The 21,554-nt window shown below is 35.1% G+C and overlaps 1 protein-coding gene across 4 annotated transcripts in view; it reads left to right on the plus strand.

Annotated features, from left to right (window-relative positions):
• MGAT4C (MGAT4 family member C) overlaps positions 1 to 21,554 on the plus strand; it is a 316,615-nt gene that overhangs the window by 190,957 nt on the left and 104,104 nt on the right. For 2 of the 4 annotated variants that reach the window (XM_023932983.2, XM_023932993.2), the window contains exon 1: positions 2,619 to 2,757. The exons of the other annotated variants lie outside the window; for them this stretch is intronic. The gene's annotated coding sequence lies outside the window, so the exon portion shown is untranslated. Of the gene's footprint in view, positions 1 to 2,618; positions 2,758 to 21,554 lie in introns of those variants that run through there. 4 annotated transcript variants of the gene reach the window in all.

Raw genomic sequence — 21,554 nt, forward strand, 5'->3', positions numbered from 1 at the left:
ATTTCACTGAAGAGATTTTTCTTTTAAAGAAATGGCCTTTCATCTTTTTTTTTTTTTTTTTCTGAAGTGACTTGCTGCTATTGCATATTTAAAGGGTGTAATTTAAATCTTATCATATGTTTTCATCATTTGTGTTTTGAACAGGTTATAACCCATGTGTGACAGCATGTGGAAGTGCAAAAAATGCTGAGTGCCTTGATTAAGGTCATGGAACTTGTCTGTTATCTACAACTGTTTCTTTGTCTAGCCTGGTTCACCAAATGCTTCTATAGTTTTAAAAATATTGGGGATGGATAATTTTTGAAACAAGGAGCATGGAAAAATTGATAGTTCATCATTAAATTCACAAATAGTTCAATTTCAAGACATTCATTAATCATATATTACTGCAGAAAAAAATCACTCTTTTTGTAAAGAAAATGTCAAATTTTACAGGTAATTTCCTAAAAAGTATTCTTCACTAATATTCCAAATTAGCGTTGACACTACACTAAGTAAATTTTATAGGTTACTGCTTAATAAAGCACAGGTTTGCTTTTATCAATGGAGAATAACAAACTTTATGAACACTGAGAACTTTGTACAAGTGTGGCTCTCAACTATTAAAGATGGCCTAGCAGGTAATCTGTGAGTGACAGACTCTTTAAAGGTATCAAGTATACTCTACATGAGAGTAAAAAATACATAGAACTTTAATTCATCATTTTAAGATTAACTAGATTTGGGAAATCCAGGTATTTTTCATGCTGAATCAACCAGTGATAATAAAACTTCGGCAACAATGTGTCAGTTTGGTCTAGACTCTATATATCATTAAATATTCAGGAGAATATAACTTTTACATATGCTACATCTAAGAATACTTTATCTCATCAATAATTCTTTTCCTTATGACTCATGATACTACATCTTACCTTTATCATTCATTAATCATACAAAAGCAAAGCTGAAATTCCCGTTGTCCAAATCAGTCTTTTCTGACCTGAAATTCAGTTTTGTCACTTTGTATAGCAATGAATCTTTTTTTATAGCTATTTCCATTTGAACTACCCTGTTTTCTGAGCAGAAGTAAGTGAATAAAGGCTTTCATTTTGGCCTAAAGAATGTTTTGACTAACATGTTAGCCTCCAGATCCCCACACAAAATTGGTGTTTATTAGGTCCTCAGAATTTTATCCCGAGTCTCTAAAATTTTGTGGAAGAACCACAAGAAAATGACGGAGCTCTTTATCAAGTTTGTTCTAGAAGTTTTATCTTACATACCTTTTAGATTAAGTTAAACCATGTTTGATATATTTAATTTTTCATGGGGTTTTTTTGTTTGGTGTAGTTGGTTCTTTGGTCTTGTTTTGTTCCCCCAGAGAACAAACTGAACAACAATATTTTTTTTTTGAGGGATAGCAGACTATAAATAAATAAACTTATATCTTATGTTATTTATTGTAAATACATTTGGGATCAGGTTTCTGTCCATTTAAAGAAAGCATTAGTTTCCTAAGATCAAAAAAAAAAGTTGACATAGAACAAGATACAAGTACAATGTGATAGATCAGATTTTTTTGCATTTTTCTATAGAGTAATGGGATTTTTTTTGCCACTTAAAGTTGAAAGATCAAAATATTCATTTATGGAAAAAACAATTATTTAAGCACTGATTTGGACTAATTTTAAAGTTCTCATTATTTATGATATTGCCTGTAACATAGTTAAATACTTAATGCCACTATATTTAGGACATTATACATTTGGCAATGTGTTTCATGCCTCATTTACTAAAGAATATCTGGGCTGGTACTTAGCATTCAAAGAATAACTCTGTGTGTACATTTGTGCATCTCTACAATTTTCCTGTTAGTTTTTAATACTTAAAAGGACATGAAAATCTATCTAACATTACAGTAGTATAATATTCTTGAATTTACACCCTTTTTCCAGCCTGTGCCTTTATTAACCTCATGCCTTAAGAGGATGCAATGTAAAATCATTAAAAATATGAGTTCTCCAGGTGCTGCATGCATTAACCTTTCCTTTAATACCTTTTCTGTACAATATTTTGATGATTACTGTCATTTAGCAAACAGATGACGAAAATGCAGTTACCTGAGGGTCTTGTTTAACAATTTAGGCAAATTAGTTTTTAGCATTTATTTAATTGCTACATTCAATAGCTAAGGCACTACAAGCACCTGGTCTCCCCAAAGCCAGGATCATCTTGTACAGGAAAAAAAAAAAAAAAAATAGAAATAAAAAATAAATAGAAATATAAATAATAGTTTAAAAAAATAGAAGAGGGGAAAAAAGAGGTTAAAAAAAAAAAAAAAAAAAAGAAGAAAATAAATGAGAGGTGAAAAAAAAAAAATAATAATTGGGAGGGAAAAAAAAAAAAAAAAAAAAGAAACAGGAGGAACTAGAAAGCCCCCAGGTGTGTGTATGCATGCAGTGATTAGAGACACCTTTCAGAGGGCGGCCGGCAGTTTAGGGTTAAGGGCCGGTGCAGGTGAGGGAAGCCAATGAGCGCCCGCCCGGGGCTGTGCCTGACATCATCCCGCCGGGGAGCGCCCAGCCCGGCCGGGGCAGCGCCCGCCGCCGCCCAGCCCCGCCGTGATGGATGTTTACAGCTCCTCCGTGATGGATGTTTACAGCTCCTCCGTGAAAGCCAATTATCTGCCTTTTGTGTGAGGCCCAGGGAGCGCTCAGGCTGCCTGCTCGCACACGGCGCCGCTGCATCCAGCTGAAGCAATTGTTTTCCCTGTGGCTGGTAAGAGTCTGCTCTGCTTTGCCTTCTCTTTCAGAATAAAGGTGATGCGCCTAACCTGGGAGAGGAATTGCTTTCGTAGTTCAGAGGCTTGCATGCCTATTATATGTAAAAAGCAGATTTTTACTGGCTCAAAAAGAGATCCTTTAGAAAGGGAATGGTTTTAAAGGAAAAAGTCTGTGTCTGACAAACTCTACTTTGCAATATGGAAAGAAATAGCCTGCGTGTTTGTGCTGCTCTTCAGGTGAGCTGAAGAGTTATTAGGCTGGCAAGAATATCACACAGATCAGTAATTCAATACTTGTATTTTTCCTTTAACACCTGTGTCTTTCCTTTGAAATCAAGCTTTTGTTGATGAACAAAGAAACGAGGAGATTTAAGAGGGAATTTAATGTTGCAACTGTGTGCTGGTTTTGTATTAATTGATGTTTGGTTTAAAAATGTTCTGGAATACTTTTGCAGATATCAGTCAAACCTGTGAATAATATTACCAATATTTTAAAGTTTCCAGTTCTGGAATTAGTTATAGGTACTTTGTTCTGCTAATTTTTTTAATCTAAAGTGTCAAGAAACTGAGTGAAAGATAAAAGAGTTCAGTATGCAACATGCTGGTAGCAAAACACCCAATAGTGTTTTTTGGTTTTTCCTGTTTATGCTTAGTAGGTCACCTTAAAAAAATAACATTCTGTAGCTACCTAAGTGTATATATACAAGTGTTTGTATCTTTTTTGTCGTTGGCAGGTTTGGGGCTTGCACAGAGAGAGGGAGAGGGGAAGGATTCTGTCTGTGTAACTTCCCAGTTTTGCAACAGAATAAGTACATTTTAAAGCTTCTGAACCAATGTGGATTTAAGAGATTAGAAGTGACACTGACATTGACAAATCAGATTCAATAAAGAATTTAATTGACTAAAGGAGTACAGGGGCGACTGTATGAAGAATCCAATAACCAGTTTAACTAGTCAAGTAGTGTACCTAATAGGAAATAATAAATAGCAGGTTCCAGTTAATTTAAAAGCTTGATGACATTTACTTTATAGTGATTAGAATTCACTAGGTCACTTAAGAACTTTCTTTCTTTCAGTAATCCATGATTACACAATCCATGATTCTACAATACAAAGTTTAAAATAATGACATATGTAGTATTACAAGTGCTTGCAAAATTGAGATATATTGTCATTCAATTTAGCTATGACTATTCCTGCTCTAGTCACTGTCAGAAGAATAATAGTTATTTTCATCCCAAACACCACTTAAGACAGTAGGGCTCCGCAGCTGTATTACACTTTTCTGCTCTTTACTGGTTCAGTCCTGCCTATGCTGTTCCTGGTACTTAACATTATTAATTCAGGTCTGGATAAAAATGTGACAAACAATCCCAGGCTTTTATGAGATGACATATCCATAATATGGATGGGGTTAAAAAAAAAATATTTTTAAGGTGAAACCTTTATATTCTTTCTTGTCTTTTTACTAGCAAATTTTGCTAGGTGAGATGACCATGGCCTATAAGGACGAGGAGTATTTAGCATTTTACTACACCACTCTTCTTTCTTAGATCATTATTAAACTTGAATATATCATATGCTAGTCTTGCAGCTATGCTTTTAATACTTTTTATTTTAAAGAAAAAGTATTTCCACCTCTCCCTTGGTTACATGTCTATCCATTGCATAAGTGTATGTCATCTATCAATGACTGTGTCAGATCTCCAAATATTTCTGTTCCTACTTGGTTTAGCAAAATTCAAATATAAACAAGTTATCTGTTATTTCTGCTAAAATAAAGTGTGATGGATATAACATAGATACAAAGATGATTTGTTACATGCTCACAATGTTCTGATCGAAGCATTCAAAGACTGCTTTTAATAAGTGTGTCCAATGCACCAATATACATTGTTTTATTAGACAGTAATCACAGAACTAAGGAAGCCAAGGAAACTTAATTATATGATAATCCAAACAGATAGCAATCAGCTTCTTATAGGAAATGAGACTTTTTCTTTAGTTTAACCTTTCAAAAGGTTATTTCTGGTACTACATTTTAGAGAATAAAAAAGAAGTTTTTTTCCTTATTTTCAATCAGAAATTTATCAGGAAAAAAAGTAGAAAAGCATATTTTTTTGGATGAAAAGTATTGTGATTTTTTTTTCCCTTAAAATAATAAAGGTAACTGTGGTAATGCTAGCCCAAGAACTGCCTAGCAGATTGACCACTGCTTTAGAAAAGAGTCCCTCTAGTCTTCCACTTGGTTTTACTCCCTAAAGTCCATATTATGTCAATGGACTGCTGTATTGAAGGAAGAATTGGCATGAGATTGCTTGATTGTACACATAGGCCATTTTGTTTGTCTGATTCTCTGTGAATGAGTCAACTCTTAACGTTTTGACAATGACATCAGGTAATAGCCCTTACAATGAAGACTTGAGTCATTCCTCCTACACAAGATACTCTCTTCACTTGTCAGGTAATTTGGAGAAAAGTGAAAAAAATGAGGTTTTGGATTTTTTGGGGTTTTTTTTTCAAAATTTATTGCATTTAATATTTTTTAGCAATAATAAAGGTACCAGCTAAGCAGAAATATGATAATAACATCAATTTCTCAAAAGGTATCCATACCTCTAGTAGTAAAAACACAAGCTGAAAAAAAATCTCTCTTCATCTACAACTGACAAAGGAAAATTAGCCATAGAAAAATACAAATTAAAGTAGTATTGTAGTAGCACATTATTTTTGTATCCATTTTCAATAAGTACAGGAGACAGAGGAGTTCTTCCATACCCCAAGCTTTGGCCCATCAGTCAGATTTTTGATCTAAGACAAATTACAAAGACTCTCCCCTAGGATCTTCCAAATTACAAAAACATTCATAAAACCTTGTGCTGCAACCATCCTCCTTGCTCATCAGTGAAGTCCTTTATGTGTAAGTGTGCCAGATGAGACCTGAAAGTCTGTTTTGTTCCTATAGATTTTTATCCTTATATTCTACTACCCAAGGAAAAATTAAAAAAATAAATTTTCATCTATGTAGTGATGAGATTTTTTTTTTTTTTTTTAGATTTTTCTCTTACTAAATTCAAAGGCAATAGAGATTGATTACAGAGAGTATTTCTAAACCAGAAGAAGTGAGATGCAGATCTGCATCTCTCCCTCCGAGTCATTGTTTACCTTTGGAAAGAAATCCAGATGTACATATGTGGAGAACACTCCTTGGATGTCCTCCAATAGGACACCTGTCTGGATGCTGAAAGGAACAATAAAGTAGATCACACGTTTGTCACACAATACAGACACAACTTTTTCCTTTTCTCTTTTGTTTTGAATCTTAAATGATGTGGATACCCTGATACCTAATAAAGATTGCACAAAAAAGATGATTATGGTCAAGGACCTACAACTCAGATTTTAAAGTAATTTTGCTACTTCAGTCTAGACCTTTTGCCTATATATAGCATGGTGCTTTTGGTTCCCACCACTTGTGTATTTCCACACAAGTGTGACATTGAGTGTGTTGAGGCAATCCTACTATGATTGTCCTACAATGGTTTAGTGATAATGGTTTTGGCTAATTTTATCCAGAATGTCTCCTCTTCTAATCTGTGGAGAGAAAGAGGCATCTCCAAAAAATAATCCATCTTGTCATTGAGATATTTGGCATAGATACGCTGAATCACTCTTGGGAGGGGAAAATTCACTCTATATACTCCATATACACAACCTATTCAAATATTTTCAATTATGTGTCAAACTTCCTGACTTTTAAATATTGTCTAAATAATATCTCCTCTTAGATTTGAGTAACATTCAATCCCACAAGTAACATAAATGAACAAAAAAGTAATTATATTCATTATTTGCAGCACATAGGAGTCGCAGTTATTTATTTCTGCAATAGATGGACTCTGGACTTCATCTCTGAAGTGGCAGGGGTGTTGACCAGAGCACTTGGTGCAAGACTTTGAGGTTCCACAGGTATTTGCTGGCAGGCTTGTCCACTGGTATTTTTAAGAAATGTAAAGGTTTGGGAAATGCAGATCTGTGGCTAGCAGTAGGGGGAAGCATGCTCCATCTCTTTCATTCAAGCATTGTCTCCCGTGCTTAAAACTTATAATTCCTCTCCCTGATCATTTATTTGCTGGCTGTCAGAATCACTGGAGACTCTAGCTGTTTCTCACATGCATTGCACAATTTCAGATTATTACATCTTGGTTTTGTTCTTTATTTCCCACTCCTAAAAGACACAGATAGAACACAAGTTTTTTTCTGCTGAAGGTCTTCACTTCCCTGCACTAACATTAGGGACTCCTCAGACATGCACAGTATTGAGCAGGCACAAAGCAATGCCACTTTTCTAGCCTCATTCTTTGACAACATCAGGTGTCTAGAATCTATAATTTCAGAACAAATAGTCATGAGTTTATCTTTTCAGTTGTTAGTCTATTTTTTTTGGTTCAGCCTCGAAGCAGGAGTGCTTTGACCAGTGCACTTCTGATCAGTGTAACAATTTAGTCTGCCTTGATGCTAAAAAAAGCCCAGTGTATTTAATAAATCCTTCATTAGGCCCATGATTTTGGTTGAAATACTTTGTTGTGGCTTAAAAATACAGACTTGCAAAATAATAAAATTTCAAACAAACTTGTGCTATAGCTATTAAATCCAGACACGTAGCTGGGGATTACTGGATACAACTTTGATTTTTTTCTTAACTATCAGTCTATGAATAAACTTTGGATTTTAGGACCTTGACTTAGAATGTTAACTGAGAGGTAAAGGATTATAATGCATAAACAGAAGGTGAAGAGTATTTTCAAGAAAGAAAACAATGTAAAACAACTCCTCTCTTCCCATTTCCTATAAATTTAACAACAAACGAATGAGGTCAAAATTTCAGAGATTCAGAAGAGTTTTTCCTGAATGAAATATAATCTATTACAATCTACCATCATAGAATAATATTACATTATCACTCACAAATGAGAAGTACAGCTTTCATAGTTGCCAAGCTGTACTTATCCACATCTGATGGTCCCATTAATTTTTAGCAATTGTCCTGTCACCAGTCCAGTGAGCTGTAGAAAATACTGTGGAGATGGCACATTCCTTGATGATTGCAGTTAATGCTGCTGCCCCTCTGAATCAGCATGAAATGTAGACACTTTTATGACTGAATCTGCAATTTGGGATTTGATCATGCTATTTATAGTATTGCTAATGGTCTGTAGCACTGACAAGGGGTGTGTTGAAGTCATTCTCTCAGTTACTCTTGTTTTCTGTTATACGGAAGAACAGACGTCTGGATCTTATATTTCAATAACTAGACAGAAAATAACAGCACAAAGAGGTCATGATTTTCAGTGGTGGAAGATTTCAATAGGCTTGGGGGTTTTGTGTTTGTTGAGGTTTTTGTGTATTTGTTTTTTTTAAAAAATATCTGGTTTTTAACCAATATTTTGATCTAGGAAAAAGTAGCATTTTATTTTGATCTGGTTTCTAGAAGGTTGATTTCCGTCACATGGTGAAGTGAAAGGAGGCTTTAGCAAACTCTCAAGACAGTAGCATTGAATTTAAAAATATCTGTGCATGGGTTTTAAACTTACCATGCATTACTATATTAGCAAAATGCAATTTTCAATTTTTATCAAAATACTTTAGAAATACTGCATCACTTCTGATAAAGAATGGCTTACTTCCAAGTCTTCATTTTCTTTAGAAATCTAATTCACAATATATGTAATATCTAATTTGTTCTAATTTTGAACCTAAAGAAACCCCAAAAACCACTATGTACTATAAAAAATAACTGGGAATAATCCGTCTCAAGTAAATAACATCAAAATATTTAGGTGATAACCTGATTTTTATTGCTCTCTGAAAGTATATCTGAATATTATCATGCCAAATAGCTCCAAAATATCAAGAACCCTTTTTAATGCCACATTTCTCATGATTACTGTAACCAACATGTAAAGAACAGTAGGAATTAGAGTATCTTGCTTCATTATTTCATCTTCTAATTTTCATAGAACCATGGGGAGGGAAAAAACCAACAGCAACAGCTAAGTACATTAATGATCCCTGGAAACAGTGCATGATTTCCTATGGGTTTGTGTCCCTTAATTAATTAAGTACTTAAGTGATTTATACTAAGATTTCTTTTTATCTCTCCATGTGCTTGTAAAAATTAAGCCATTCTTCTCCCTGCAGGACAAACAAGTACTGGCTTGTGCCAACTTGATGGGATCAAACACCATCACTAGCATACCAGGAGAACTGTTTTCTCACTGCCTCTTGATTTCCCCCAACACAGAGCACAAGGAGTAAGGGATGGATTAATCTGAACTGTTTTAGTTGTCACTGGAGAATTGCCCCCCCCCAGATGTCTAAGTCTGGTGTCCGCGACTACATTCAAAAGTTCTTCTGTGGGGAAGAGTAGGTGTCTTTCCTTGAGAAAACAGTAGCTTTTTTAAATGCATAGATATTAAAACTGTGTTACTAAAGCTCTGACAACTTTCATCAGTTGAGGCTATCACGGGAAAATGGACCTGCCCTCTTCCATAGGAGTGGTGGGAAGCAGCTGGAAACTTGCATGTATTAGAACAGCCATATAGGATGAACCATAGAAGCATTGCATTTCATGGACATTGTGTTATGAGTACACAGCCTGTAAACCATGTTCAGAAACATTTTAAACATTACATCTGAACTCTAGTATATCTTTTGAATTTTTCCAGTTAGTCTTTCCTATGTACTGATTTAGCTTGCAGGACTATGATTTAGTTAGACATTGAAGTAGGCTATCAAATTCTTTTCTACAGGTTCTCAGAAGTACCAGTAATTCATTGAAATTATTCCAGAACAATAAAACTCCTTAAGCCTATGGTTATCTAAAAAGATTAATTTCTTTCTTTGGTTTAGCCAAAAATTTCTAGAAGTTAAATGTTTCATTCCCAGTTGGATAATTATTTCTCCCTAATATCTGATAGAGACCTTTAAGTTGCTTGAAAGTTAGAGAAGAGAATTAGGAGATGGAAATCCTCATAAGATTTGTTACTTCCTTCCTGTGACAGATGCAGAAAGGAGGGATCTGTTTCTTGCACACCTGCAGCAAATTCCCTTCTGAGCCTTGCAGTTTTATCCTGGCACTGCAGTAAGTTCTTTGAGCTCCAAGAGAGCTATACTAGAAGAGATAGCTACAGTGACTTTGCTAAGACTTTCAGAAATTCAGGAATCACAAAGGATTGTGACAGACAACTGCATCAACATTTATGAGAAACCATAACTAATCATATAAATAATAGGAGCTAATTGACTAATTGGCTAATTGACTAGGTTCCACCTGCTCTATTTCTCCAGATCGATTCAGAGACTAAAAATCCATGTATTTCTACTGGAATCAATCTTCTTGGCACACTCTTACTTATTTTCAATTATTTGGTTGCACTAGAAAGCTCATTTTAATTTTTTTTTTAATTAAGTATTCTATATTATATGTTCTATGGTACATCCCAGGGACTGTATGCATTTGAAGTAAAAGCTTTTAAGCAGCTCTGTTCCTTTGCTTAAACAAGATGAGGGAATCTTGAAATTAAATCACACACTAAACACTTGAGTTCTCAGCAAGCTTCAGTCTGAAGGAGCTGAAACCTCCCTAGTTGTGTTTATGGGATCATATCACAAACACTGACCAGCAGACAAACTTCTTCTCACCCAGACGGCTGAATCTGGGATACTGTGCAACCATAGTATCCATACATGGATACTATGCAACATGGATACTATACATGGATACTGTGCAACCATAGTATCCATACATGGATATTGGTATGCTGGTTACGTAGGAAGTCAAGTAGCTTTACAGCTGTAGTACTGTGACTAATGGCAAATTCTGGATTATTTTTGAGTTTTATCCAGGGGTTGCTTAGAACAAAACACACAGACAATTCAGAGTTGGCTGCAGAACCAGAGCAATTATTGTCCAAAGAACATACTGCATAACAGATGCATTCCCTGGTGCACACCATTGGCTTTGTGTGCACATCACAGCTATGTCCTCTGTCCACTTTGGGATGAGAGACCTCTGCATCCCTCAACCTCTGAGTCCTTCATTGCCCACTGGAGGAAAGAATGTGTTCCACTGTGTACTACAACAGCTATTTATATCTGGATGACCAGGAGCTAGGACAGTGATGCCAAACACAGACTGCCCCATGGGTAGTGTTTGTAGACAGCCTGATGTGGGTCTGTGTTTAGCACACCACCTTCCCTAATAATCACCCAAAGACACTTAACTGATATAGACAGGCACCTAAGCTAGGCAAGTGTTATTGCTCACTAACCACCTGTGTTTTTTGTGGTCTAATACTTAAATTTACTGACTAAAAAAGACTGCCTAGTTTTGACCTTATGCACTATAGAAAATGTTCCTCAGAGAATACACTTCTCCTCCTCATCCTTTTAATGTTTTGATGGCACTTTTAAAGTCTTTGCTTAAATCACAAAAAGGTACTTTTAGTAGTTTATTTGGTGTAAGCTCTCTTACGTTGGTCTGTTTTCCTTACATACAGATCTACTTTACTACTCTTTAAATCTTAAAATCAGTGAATAAAATTATTCTATGAAGAGCAGAATAAACTAAGACAGTTTGGAGATAACTGATGCGGTGTCTTTCCCCAAGTAAAGATTTGTGATTACACTAGTCATCTGCAGACTGGGACAGGGAAGAGCCTTTGGCACACATTAGGAGCGACCATTAGTCCTCATACATTTCCTTAAGTGACTATTGTCAGAGAAAAACCTGAAAGTTCTAGCTAAGTGTAAAGATGTCCTGAAATATATTGGTCTCTTCAGAGAGAAATTGGCTGGGGATATACTAATGGGAATACTTTCTAAAGTGGTCATATTTCTCTGTAGTCAGATTTTTGGGTACAAACAAATTGGAGCTGGGTTATGAGGGAAAAAAAAATAATTCTCTTTTTGCTTCACCTGATTTCACCTTTTTAAAGTTATAGACTACATAAAGCAACATCCTTTTTCTGCAATATGAAACCACTTTTGCCATCTGACTAATGTTTCTCTGGTCAATGTACGCATTTCCTTAATATCTATATCTTTGCACTGCTGTGGCCAGAATTTGTCAGTATAGAATCCCAGATTCTTGAGAATTATAGAGCTCAACCTGACTATTTTAATTCCCTGTTGATTTCTTGTACAGGTTTTGTATTGACCAAAAGTTTATTTCCAGCTTATAAAGCCAATTGCATCCTGCATAAAAAGAAGTGTTGCCTGTAGTTCAAGGGATGCTATTTTCTTCCTCTACTCTGCTTATTGGAGTCCCACATGGAGTGCTGCATCCAGCTCTGGGATGAAGAAGATGCCCAGAAGAAAGAAAGATATGGACCTGTTAGAAGGGGTGCAGAAGAGGGCCACAAGGATGACTGAAGGGCTATTGAAGGGCTCTTCTATGAAGAGAGACTGAGAGAGCTGGGGTTGCTCAGCTTGGAGTCAAGAATACTCTGGGGAGAACTCATTGCAGCCTTTCAGTACAAAAAGAGGGCTTATGAGAAGGATAGCAAGAATTTTTAGCAAGGTCTGTAGTGATGAAACACGGGGCAACCGTTGTAAATGGAGAGGGAATAGATTTAGACTGAACATAAGGAAGTTCTTTGTGTTAAGTACGGTGAAATACTGGAAGAGATTGATCAAATCCCAGTCCAGCTTGGCTCTGAAAGCTTTTAGGACTGTGGAGCATCCAGAACTTCTCTGAGAAATCTGATCTATTGAACAATGTCTCTTCCTGTGGCAGGAAGTTTAGACTAAGTGACCTTTAAAGGGTCCTTTCAACCCAAACCATTGTATGTTCCTGTCAATCTGCTCAGTGTTTCTACCTCCATCAGTGAAACACCACTAGGTTAAGAGCATAAACTGAAATGAATAGCTTTAAAATCATGTTTTAGTGAGCTCCCACCAACACATGTGTAGGTGTTGTACAGGTGAAGTGTAGGTGAAGTACCTTTTGGGTTTTTTCATGATTTTTAAAAAGTAATTGTCTGTCCTCTCATTCCTCAGTATTAACAAAATGTTGCAAGTATTTCTGCAAGATATTAAATTGATTACAAAAGGATGAATCTAATGTTTACCCATTGGCATAGCAGGAAGTTCTATGAGGAGATCCTCAGTGAGTAAAGACTGAAGAGGTGGGACTGTTCAGCCTGGGAAAGAGAAGGCTTGGGGGATCTCTTCAATATGTGTATGTGTATACCAGAAGGAGAGGTATATAGAGGACAGAGAAAAGGTCTTTTTTTTTTTTTTAGTGGTGTCCAGTGACAGGACCAGAGGTAATTGGCACAAATCTAAACATGGGAGGTTCCCTCTGAACATCAAGAGACACTTTTTACTGTGGGGGTGACTGAGCACTGGCACACACTTCCCAGAGCATTTGCAAATCTCCCATCTTGGAGATATTCAAATGCCATCTGGACTTGGTCCTGGGCAACCAATTTCAAATGTCTCTGGATAAACAGGCTGGTTCAACATCTGGAAGATGCTGGAAGAGGTTCAACCTTTTCCAACCTGAATTCTTATGTGATTTTGTGATCTTTTATCTTTGAGGACTCTTCAGTACCACTGTTACTTTTTGCTTAGGCCAAACAAACTAGAAATATAATAAAAACTATTGAGTGTGAAGAATTGAAGTGGGACGAGACAGCCCAGTGTGGTGGGTCCAACCTTACTTATTCTCTCATTCTGTAATACTTTAGACTGGTAGAATTTCAGGCCACTGTCTCAAAGCTACACTGCTTCAAGCTCTTTGGTTTGCCTCCTGCAGCTGTATAAGGTGCATTGATTTTGTGGCTGTAAAGATTGGGGTCTAATTATGGCTAGTTGGATCAGTGGCAACACACAAGAGGTGATCCCCCTTCCCTGGCCATTTAGGGCAGGGGGAATGACCAACATATCCAGTGTTTCTTTCGTGGCATGGGATTCCCTGTGTCTAGGTTTCATCAGGGGATGCATCCATATGCAGCCTAGAAGTGCTAGTCATTACTTACAGTGACTAATTTAGTCAATATAATTTTAGATTCACTGATACAGAACTGAACATTTTTCTCATGATCATCAGTCACTCAGAGCTGAGAAACTTGACAGACATTTCCTCCATTTAGTATTTGTGCTCTGAGCAGCACTGTGTGAGCCAAACCTTTGTCTTGCACAATGACTGATTATCAATATGCCAGCTCTTAAATTTATGATTTGCTTACCTTTTCTCATTTTCTTCACATTTGCTAAAACCTTGCAGAATTTTTTGTGATAAAAAACTCTGTTAACATGCAGAAAACAATGAAAAAGAAAATGACAATGACTGGTAAAGATAGTTTAGTTTCTTTAAAGCAATTAAATTTAAGCATTAATGAGACTCTAATACTAAATGCACTGTTGCATGTTTTATAATATAGAGATATTATGACTTTGAAACCTTGAAAAAAATTGCCTGAAAAAATTTGTTAAAAGAAAAATTAGATTGATACTATTATAGTGACCTTTTCATTTTGATTTCTTAAAGATTAGTGAAGTAATAAAGGCAGTCCTGGAAGAGTTTTGTTGATTTTGCTTTCCAGTTCTGTGCCAGATTGCAGGTGTGACAGCACTCTGGTGGCCCAGTAAGGACCAACTTTAGTAATATGGATATGTATTTCTGTAACACTTCACTGTCTACTTTTGCAGCAGCAAGATTTGATGGGATTTATAAGATATAAGATATTCCAATTTCATTACCAGTATTATTGCAATATAGCTTCAGGTTTACAAAAATAATTTGGTCATCTGAAAATACAGCCCATGTAATGCCAACTTTTGAGCTAATGTGAATTTCCAACTGTGTAAAGTAGAGGTGTAGGTAAATTCAATTTAACATGCCCACAGGCACAGACTTGTATATTACTTTCTGAAACTAATCAGTTATTCATTCATGAATCTCATTTTCTGCAGTCATATCTACATACTTTACATTTCAACCTTACATTGTCTAAACTATCAAAATTCAGTATTCAGCTGTGAACAGTGGAAAACATTTAATTGATATCTAAGATACTCCAAATAATCTATTTGTAGTTCATCTTCTTCCTCAAAGAGAACAAGTATTACTTGGCTTCTTTTTATGACAAATGCTCACTTTCTTCCCCACTTCTTCATAATTTTGAACTTCTTACCTAGTTTAGTAGAGAAAGCCAAAGTTTAGATAAGAACATTTAAAGTTCTGCTACAACAAATTGCAGAATGCAGAGGTTCTGAAAGAAAGGCAGAAAAATCTCATTGTACATTGACTGGCAGAAGCCAGATGCACAGCTGGCAGGTGAGATGGCATTCCTAAAGCTTCCATCTGCCTCATAGCTAGTATTGATGTCACAAGTGTCCACTTCATGTGAGGATGGCTAGGGAAAAAAACAAATACATATCTATGAAAAAGCTTTTCATAGCTTTTTTCTGAAAACAAGTTTTCCTGCTAAGTGTTCCTGCTAATCTGTGATTATTCTAAATTTATTTCTTTTCATTTGCATTTCTTGACCAATATCTTCCCACCTTTGTACTCCTTCTCTATTACCTTTGCCCTTTACCATTTTATTTTCTACTTAGTCTTATTTGCCCCTTTTCCTTCTGCCTTGATCATGTCTTCAAATTATTCCCATGTTGGTCATCTTGCAGCATGTGGACCACAGGCATTTCACAGATACCAGAAAATGGTACATGAGCTACTGGGTTGTTTTTTTTCAATCAGACACATTTACTCACAGATTTATATAAAGAAAAAAAACAGAGATAAACATGGCTGCAATTGTGCCTTTTATGTAATTTATTTTTTTTTACTCTTGAAGAATTTTCATTGGGGATTCTGTCTGACCTGCAATTATAGACACTGTTTTTCCAGTTTCACGTATTAGCAAAGTTTTCCGGTGCACTAAGTAAACAGTCTGCACTCATCCTGTTGCAAGCTACAGTGTTCTGCATGAATTTCTAACATTCCCTCTGTGTTCCATCTACCAAAGAATATGTCATATAAGACAGAAGCACCTGTGGATCTTCTTCATGTGTTTTTAACTAGTAGGGCTCAGGTTTTAATATTTGGATTGAATTTTTTTAATGAGATCTGCTCCATCTTATTTTTTCATGATTATTTTTATACTTCAGTTGCATTATGTTTTTGCAGGATAAGAGAAATCAGGCATGTCTTTGAAGGACTCTTTATATTATAAACTATTTACAAGCTAAACAAAAGCCATGTGGCTTTGTTGTTGCTGGGTAATAATTTCTAACATAAGGTGGTTACAACAGACGAGATGTAACCATCCCAACATGGTGATTTGGTTTTGGGATTCATCTGGTCCTCCTCGTCCTGCTTTCCTGCAATGCTGCAAGCAAATTGAACTCACATCTTCTTTCAGTGCAACTTGTTAGTGTTGAAAGTAAAAAGTAGTAGTTTAGAGTAATATCTTCAAGATTATGTGTTTTTCAGATTATATAACCTTTCCTTTTATTCTCAATTAATCTGTTTTGTTGGTGTTATGGTTTAAGCCCATTTGGAAATTAAGCAGCACACAGCCCCTCTTTCAAGCCACCTTTCTGATCCTAACCCCAGTAGAATGGGGAGGAGAATCAAAGTAAAATTTATATGTTAAGATAACAAAAATTTAATAATTTAAAATAAAATATAGTAATAGTTGTGAATGATAATGCTGCTACTAATAATAAAAAGAAAAAAAGTTATGCACAATGCAATTGCTCACCACCTGCTTATCAATATCAGACCCCCCTTTTCAAACCCACATCAGCATCTTTTCCAGGTATCTTCCCCCAGTTTATATCTTGGGCATGATGGCATTTGTATACTGGGATGATGATGCTTCCCAATATCCCATCAACCTCCTTCTTCATTTGTTTTGATATACATAGAGACATCATTCCCCCAGTCCATGGAGCACCTCTGTCAAAGGTTGATAAAGTGTCCATAAAAAAGTTTGTTGGTTTCATTTAGTCCATGACTTTGGCCTTCATCCTCAGTAACAGTCTTCCAAGCAGGAAAGATGGTGTGAGGGGTTGGATTATTTCATGCTGCACATTTGAGTCAGTTCCAGCTCCAGCACTGCTGTGCTTCTTCAGTTTTACTGAAGTTCATTCTTGCTTGGTGAGAGTGATATGATCAGATGGAAGTCAGGCTCTGACCCCCTGAACACTTGTGGTTAAGATCAGTGCTGTGGGGTGGGGTACATATAGCCGTCACAGAAGCAGTAATACACAGTGTTGAATAGTTATTAACTATAGCTATTAATTACAGTTTAATTCATGAGGTATTTTCACCCAAAGTCAAAACATCTTGAAGCAAACACTGGACTTCCTTATTTTTCTGCATTACCCACAAAGTGGACCCAAGTCCTTGAGCAAAAGTAATGCTGTGGATGGGTTTAACTTTGCCCAAGGCAGGAATAACTCTTTTTACCATAACTTTTTCCCCAGCATGTATTTAATATGTACTATGGGAACTTTATCACTTTCTACGGTATACAGTATTTTGCTTAGGCTGGAGCAGCCTGCCTGGCAGATCCTCTGGTGTTGACTAGCCCCAGGTAGCCTTTGCTAAAAATGTATCCCAGTGTTTGAAGGTCCCACCACCCATTGCTCTCAGCGTAATCCCCAACAGCCTGTCAGAAATGAGGCTGCTGGTGCTCTGTGTGCTATGTCTCGGTTTAGTAAAAAATTTTCTGTAAAATTAAACTAAGTTTATTCAGCTACGTTGCACTAAACTAATGATTAGATCTCATAGCTGAGGCATTGGGAAGTGGATTATATATTTTCACTCAATATAAGGCCAGGTGGATACAATGATGCTTACAAAATGAGAAATTACTAAATTAAAAATTAATTCCTAATAAATTCAATTTTTTAGTAGATTAAAAAGTTGATGAGGAATAGTGGAAATGCAGTAGCACCATGAAATCAGTGCAGGAAACCAGATTGCTGGCAGCAAACCTAAGATTCTGATCAAAACAGTAAACTTAATGCTTAACATGTGGCATGACAGTGCACTGCTGAAAGGCAAGAACATGTTCAGCTAAGGACTGGGTTACTTTTTCTAATCTTCTAAAAGAAAGACATATTCATATAGCTGCTGCTCAAGGGATCAGGAAATTTCTATGGCATGTTTTGAGCCCACAGAAATGCTGTAGGTTGCCTTTTACCAGTATATGTACTTTATTCAGTATTATTATTTTGTTGTATACTGAAGATTTAGTCCAATAACACTAAACAATCAAGAAAGAGAGAATGTCCAAGTCTACAGGATTTGGAGTTTTTTTCCCCAAAAAAGGTGATTGCAAAGCTTGATGTCTAGAACAGCAGTTTAAAACTTTTTGCCAGTCTTAACAAGTACTATAACAATAACTGTAACGATAAGTAGTATTACACATTGAAAATGCAACTACAAACTGAAAAAATGCTTAATGTAGAATGTGTAGATATTGGTAGTTAAGTTAGTATATTGTACCTGAGTTCAGGATGAGATTAGGGTTAGGAATTGTGAATTGTGTAGCTGTATGCGTGAGAAAATAATATTTTGGACAATGGGGAATGCCAACTAGATTCAAGGAAAAAAAATCATCCCTGTACCTTAATATATATTTTTATTCTATTTTTTTACTGATAATCAATTACTTTTTAACTTACAGCAAATTATTATAATCTGAAAAGGTAAATCTATTTTTTTGTTCAAATATATGTATAATATTATAATCATATAGCTATATAATATTTGTCTTTTAATATCTTATTTATATTACTGCTAAGTGTAGACAGGTTCTGACCAATTTAGTCTCTTAGTCCTATAGAGTGTTCTATCCTAGGCAGTGATGAAGCAAAATATTTTTAAAAAGTGTCAAATTTTGTCTAGATTAAATAACTAGATATAGTTTCATAGGATAGTGACAAAATTTAATGTTCTATTAGCATATCTTGAAACAGAGATAAATCAAATGTTTTATACTTCTTTTATACATTTTGTACATTTTTATACAATTTATGCTAAATTCAGATTATGTACCTAAGGAAGTTTGCTTTTTTTTCCATTCATCAGGTAAAATTGAAATGCTGGCTTTCTTAAGCCTTAACCTTTGTATCTTAACTGGTACTATACAGCTGCACTGATTTGCTAACAGAATTTTAAACCCATCTCTAATTCACTAGAGACTGGAAAACCTCTTTCAGGAAAACTCAAACCTTTCAAAATTCATTGCTATCTCATTTCACAACCAGACTGAACTTCTAGACATTCGTAACACTTTGCAAATAGTGAAGAGAAATATGATCTTCTGCACTCCAAAGTGACTCTTAAAATTATATGAAGCTGAAAATTTTGTGAGCAAGAGTAAAATTTTTCCAAGTGTCCCAATGAATATGAACTTTTTTATTTTGAAGGTTTAAGAACTGAGATGTGCCTAAACTGTGTGCTAAAAGAGAAGTTTAATGCATTTCCATTATTTGAATGTAATATAGGACTAAGTTCCTTTCTGACTCCTGAATATTAGATTCATTATATCAGCCAAATGAAAGCAGAATATATATTCAATTAATGTAGAAATATAAATTAGAGGTTATAAAGGATCTTTATTTGAATGGGGAGATTTCATCTTCTTATCAGCACAAGATGAAAGTAAAACAGAATTCGGCTTCCATTGGAAATGAACTTCAGCACAGGAATTTTTATTTTTTTTATTATTTTTTTTCCCTGTAGAAGGCACTTTTCTATGTACCAGAGGAGTTCAAGAGCATCTTTCTCTGACCTTTTCCACAGATGAAATGTAGTGAAATAAATTGTGGTATACAGGGTATTGACTGCAAGCTGAAGATCTTGCATCAATGAATTTTCCATTTAGCACTATAGTTTACTTTCTTACTAGAGTTGAAAGTAGTGTATTTTTGTTATATTTTTGATTCTGAGTCCTGCAAATGTTTTTTAGTGTAATAATTAAATGTTTACAATCTCTAGGATATCCTAGTACAAATATTATAGATTATGTGGATAATAAGGATATTCCTCTAAGAAATTTTTAATTTAGACTGTCATTTTGCAAGAAAATTTTCAGGTATATCAGTTAAAGGTTTTCTTTGAAGGAGAGATATAGAAATTAACCTATAATGCTTATGTAGCTAATATCTCATCAGATAACATATTTCCATTGACTTAACCTCAGTTTAGGAGTTGGGTTGTTGAATTTCACATTATCAGTGAGTCTATTTAAACAAGAATTGAGTTTTAATGTAAGAATTCTTCGTTTTTCTTTTCCTCTGCTGAGTGTGGATCACTTCATTATCTATTTTGGTTTCCATATATTTTTACTGTGACATACAGCATACAAGTTAAAAGAATACCTCAGAAATGCTTAATGGTGTTTTATGCTCTCTCACCGTCTACAAATACATGTAGGGGAACAGTTTCAATATGAACACCATAATTTATTTATTTTTTTATTTCCTGCTACATGGTAAAAAAATAGACATTAGCTGTTTTGCAAACATGGACATAATAATCTAATTTCTGAAAAAAAAAGCAGAGTGTGAATTTCTACCATGGAGGCTTGATCCTGTGCAGAACTGGCATTTCAAATGGTGATGGCTTCTGTAACATCACTTTTTTCCTTTTAAATTGCAAATATATCACTGAAGAGTAAAACTAAAACAGTAATTATTACTTAAAAGAACTTTAGACAACCAAAAAAAGTATTTTTAATATTTTGAAATCCAAAATCTTTATCTAAAATTCTAATATCTAATATCTAAAAGTCTAAAATGCACATTGAAAAGTGTTTCCTTGTTTCTCTCAAAAAAACCCAAAGCATTCATGTCATGAGTATGTGACTTGCTGAAGTAAAAGCAAAAATTATATTCTTGTAAAAAAGGATAGTGTGGATGAGAATATGATTGGCTTTTTCCTTAAAATTTTCTGCTGATGTATTTCTAAGTCTGTTCACATAATAGAAGAAAGCAGTTAATTGAGTGGATCAAGAGACCACAGTTTTCCTACCTCACTGTTCTGTGTAGTCTCTACATTAATGAAGACTTTGGTGGGGGTAATAAAGGAAGAAGGAATCTTCATTTTGTCCTTTGAGACAGAAAAATACCATAGTTATTTGTCCTGAGAATTTTGGAAGCTGATTTTCTGAGTGTCATATTTACAGTACCATCTTTGTACTAAAAAATATAGAAATGCTCTGTTCTTTATGAATTATAGTAATTATGTCTTTCATGGATCCCAACACCAGCTTCCACCAGGCCTTATTCAGGAGAACTTGAATTTTCATTCTAGTCCTCATCAGTCCAACAATCAATTATATCACTTGGTATTTGACTAAACATGGCATGTGTCCTACCCAGGACTGAGTGTTTTTGTATAAAGTGGAGCTAATATTCTTGATTTATATGGATGTTTCAAGGACTAAATAAATGTCTGGAAAATGTTCTGAGAGACACAAGAAGAAGGTTCTGTGTAATAAGTAATGGTATTACTCTTTGGCCATATTAAATCACAAAATAGGGAAGGAAGAATTAAAGTCTGTCTCTGAAATTCTAGCTAAATTACTTTTGGTTACTTGCTTTGCTAAATGTCCAGAAGTTTGGCAATTTTCTGCAGGACACTCCAAGCCCAGATTTTAAAACTTTTACTTCAGCTGTGTGACATTTGTGAATTTAAGACTCACTTTTACCTAATACTTATTAGCAAATGGATTATGAGATGATTTTTTTTCTCTTCATGAAA

The sequence above is a fragment of the Cyanistes caeruleus genome, chromosome 4, assembly GCF_971803275.1.
Source record: "Cyanistes caeruleus chromosome 4, bCyaCae1.hap1.1, whole genome shotgun sequence".
In the NCBI taxonomy this organism is placed as follows: domain Eukaryota; kingdom Metazoa; phylum Chordata; class Aves; order Passeriformes; family Paridae; genus Cyanistes; species Cyanistes caeruleus.